At 38.4% G+C, this 4317-nt stretch overlaps 1 non-coding gene across 1 annotated transcript; it reads right to left on the minus strand.

Annotated features, from left to right (window-relative positions):
- Window positions 1-3513: 3513 nt before the first annotated feature.
- LOC149298248 (small nucleolar RNA SNORA35) lies at window positions 3514-3643 on the minus strand. The gene has a single exon (XR_016272458.1). It is a non-coding gene; the product is annotated as a small nucleolar RNA SNORA35 (small nucleolar RNA).
- Between the last annotated feature and the right edge of the window lie 674 nt (window positions 3644-4317).

Here is a 4317-nt window from a genome sequence, read left to right on the forward strand (position 1 = left end):
CTCGTCTCCATGAAAAGATCTGTAAGTATTATCAATGTAACCAAAGTATTTCAACACAACACTGATTTAACTACATGCTCAGCTTATAAAATAAATAGGGTTATAAGAGAGAACGGCCAACCAAAAATTAGCCCATCTTTACAGACAACAATCTCTCTTATTTCTAGTAGGAATCATATGGGTTAAGAAATATGCCAAGGAAAATGTACCTGAGTCTCTTGACAGATTCATGGATAGTGAGAATGGAGACAGACAGGAGCGGAACTGAGATAAAAGATATTACAAGATAGAAGAATAAGCAGATGCCCTGTCATAATGTAATGTTCAGCAGCAGACATCTGGTATTTCTCTAAAAGGTAGTATTAATTTAAGTAACGTGATTTCACCTTTAGCAATTTGAAGGTTGGGATACTCCTCGTCTCTGTTCTTCTTCCTATATGTTTCCTGTGTTGATTAATTAATGAAGCCATTCATTTGATTTTCCATATCATCCTCACTTTCATTCTGACATCCAAAGCTATCCTCCTACACAGATATTTTCACCAGCAGATTCCCTGGTATGGACTCAATTAATGCATTAGAATACCGGAGAATGGCTTATGGTGGAAGAAGTCCTAGCCATGCATGGGGTGGGCCATCTGCAGATATGTAATGATTATTATTTTTCAATGCCTTTAACATTATATAGCTTTTCTTAATGATGATGTAAGGATACCTTAAGCTTAACTTAACAAATTCTTGAGTGGGAGAGATTTTATTTTTGCATTTGGACTAAGAATTTGTCCAGAATTAGTCTGGAACCTGGACTAACTGCATTTAAAGGTTCTAGATATGTCTTCTTATTCCCTGGCAGCGTATCCACCTCCCATGTGTCAATTTACAATAACCTGAGTCATCACTCTCTAAGGGCAGACATGATGGAGGGAAAGCTTCAGATAAAGCGGCTTATGTTACACGTGGCTAGGAAATTCTGCCTGTTTCAAATAAAGAAATGTAGATACACAACAGTACGATATCAAACATGTTAGAGCAATCCAAGAATGGCTACTGGTTCTGCATACATAATATAGCTACGATCTTTGTATGATTTTCTGTATTTTAACAGAAATTACTGTTTATAAAACTTTGTTTAAAGAGACTCTCCAGCCAGCATATGCATCTACGTCTTTCTCCTCGATATATACATATATTATAGCAATTGTCTGCAGTTGATTGTTATATATAAAAACTGATAGGCAATAGATATGATCCTTGCAACAGGAAGGAAGCTTAAGTGTTATTAGACTCCTCATCCCATTAGATATAATCAAAGGTAATTAGGTTAGGCCTGACTGAGCCTCTGTCTCACCCTGTGATTGGAAGCACTTGGCTGGAGGAGAATCAGACAGAAGGAAAAAAAATCATTAGATTGTAGAAAGTCAGCGATCTCTGGGCTCTCGGTGAGTCAGTGACCTGAAAGCCATAGACAGGGAAGTTTTTCTAAAACAAAAGGCACCGGGTCATCTCAGTCTTTGCGGTCACTCAACACCGTGTAAGACTCCTAACTATAGCTGGGGGAGCAGTTGTTGGCTTGAAGTGGACCAAAGCCTAGCACCTTGATCAGTCCAGCCAGGGGCCAAACACGGAATGTTGGGGGGCCCTAAAATGCTCAGTGCAGACAAGAAGTGGGTGGTTGTACCATTAAGCCAAAACGATTAATCCTTGGAGGAATCCGTAAAAATAGTTTCAGGCATTTTAGGGAAACCCGTTTTCCTAAGAGGGATAACCTATCACGTTTAGTGTATTTCGTAGATCTTGAACATATAAAATATAATAACATCTGATCAAAAAATTATTCAATTATTTGAATGAAAAGCATCATTTGGGACAATCGTATGCATGTGCAGGACATATTTAATTAATGTTTAACCTGTACATATATACAGCAAAATACGCAGATCCCTTTAGAGAACATGAAATGCAAATACCGTTCAAAGAAAGTCACAGACAGACACAAATGACTTCATTTCACTGCCTGATTTTGCTAAAGCAAAGCAATCAATACAGCCTATCTGTAATGGGAGGACGACGAGAGAGAGAACCAATGACGGGGAGAGAGGCAACACCCAACACAGAGGACAATACGGTGTACATAAAACTGAGAGATTCAATTGACAATTATGCTAAAATATGACATCATTAATCAAATAAATAAATAAAATATACCTAAAGTTAATCCATTACAATTCAATTAAATGTTAGGAGTTCAGTGTCATTTAAAAGGACCAGGCTAGATCCCTTTATTTGTAATTTTATCCAATTTCAAGGGATCCATGTATAAAGTGGATATAGAGGCAAAAGGTGATCATTGTTGACCTTATTTGCATGTGTCTACCCATAATCCCTTGTGGTTGTGGCAGCACCATGAGATTTCTGAGGGAAAAACAAGCCTTCTGGCTCGTCTGATGTCTTTAGATGAGTGTTTAATAATACTTCTACTACCCCCTTAATTTAAAGTGGAAGGGTTTTAAACCAATACATGTTGGATTGTGGCTTTCAGTAGAGCCCAGGTGATATATCACCATCTAAGTTTCTTGGTAGTGTTCTTAGAAGTAGGACTGCTGGACCTCATTATACCTTCCATAGCATAAGATGCCTCATGGGCTACTTTTTCTTGGCTGGGATGCTTAACCCCTTCGTGACAAAGGCTGATTTTACTTTTTGTACCCTTCGTGACAATGGCTGTTTTATCGTTTCTGCGGTGTTTGTGTTTAGCTGTAATTTTCTCTTAACCCATTTACTAAACCCACACAAGTTATATATTGTTTTTTTCAGGACAAGAAGGGCTTTCTTCAGACACCAAATTTGTTTCATATGATGTAATTTCCTATAATAAAAATAATAAAATATGACGAAAAATTGAAAAAAAAACACATTTTCTCACTTTTATTTGAAAAATCTTTTATTCATCATAAAAAACTACTGAAAAAACCTGCTAAATAGATTCTACTATTTGTCCCGAGTTTAGAAATACCCAATGTTTTTATGTTTTTTTGCTTTCTTCTACACGTTATGGGGCAATAAGTACAAGTAGCGTTTTGCTAATTCAAAACCATTTTTCTCTGAATCTGGTAATTCTGTCTCTATGTGGTATTTGGGGCATCTTTGAAGCCAGCAAATTAAATTTACCCCACCAAACCATATATTTTTGAAAACTAGACACCCCAGGGTATTTTAGATGCTGATAGTTTAACCCTTTCCATGCACTAATCCTACCACCAACCCTTGTCAAAGTTTGGGATAGTAATTGTTTTTGGTGTTTTTTTCACATACTTTGTACTTCAGGTGTGAAATTACAGCTCCTGGTATATGTTGCTGTCACACAACACCCAGATATGTGTCCAGCAACATCTCCTGAGTACATTGATACCCCACATGCATGGGTTTGTCAGATTGTTTGGGGGCAAAAGGGCCACATTTGGAACATGAGCAATTCAAATTCAGTAGGAATTTTACATCTGGGTAAAGAAAAATGCTTGTACCCAACTATCAGTAGGGACAGGTTACAAGAAAGCCTGGCCTATCTCCAAGAAGGGATTTGATCTAGCACCTTAAGTGGTCCCTCATGCCACGGAATGGACACAGGGGTCACTTGACAGTGCAAATAAAAACGCTTAAAAATGGTGGAGCAAATAAAAGCTAAAAAACAGTAAATGTAACAAAAAATTAAAAAAAAATACAAAAATGGAGCAGGAACAAAAAAAAAATTAAAAATGGGAAACTGTGTGATACAGCTTGAAGCAGTCACCGACACAGAGTGCAGGTTTTCCAGGGCAATCTGGACAGTAAAATGTGGTGTCCTTTCTTTGCCCCCTGCTGTAGCATACCCTGCATCTCTTTTGGGGATTCTGCTTCTTTGCTGTAGGGGGGATTTTAAAAATAAAATGGGTAGCCCCAATTCTGTTGGTTCCCATCACTACTTCGGGACCAGGTGCATCACGGTACAAGATACCTGAAATTACTTTGAGCTGAAACTGCAAAAAAGACAGCTTCAGCCCAGTGTCTGCTTTTTTGTGCAGCAAAAAAGCGTTATAGGTTGCAATTTGCATTAGATAAATTGCAACCTTCTTGTACCAGGCCTTTGTCTTCCTCATAATGAGGTAGGGCTGTAGGAGTTGATCTGACAGATCAACTCCACCCATGTGCTTGTTATAGGCCCTGATGCACACTGGCTTTGTAGTGACCCCAGCTCTGCCACGGACAGAAACCTCCACGGTTCTCTCATCGTGGATGGTGCTCAGCATGCACACCTCTTTTCTGTCCTTGAACTTCAATGCC

Source organism: Sceloporus occidentalis, unplaced genomic scaffold, assembly GCF_023333645.1.
Source record: "Sceloporus occidentalis isolate IW3139 unplaced genomic scaffold, rSceOcc1.0.p SCAF_34, whole genome shotgun sequence".
In the NCBI taxonomy this organism is placed as follows: Eukaryota; Metazoa; Chordata; class Lepidosauria; order Squamata; family Phrynosomatidae; genus Sceloporus; species Sceloporus occidentalis.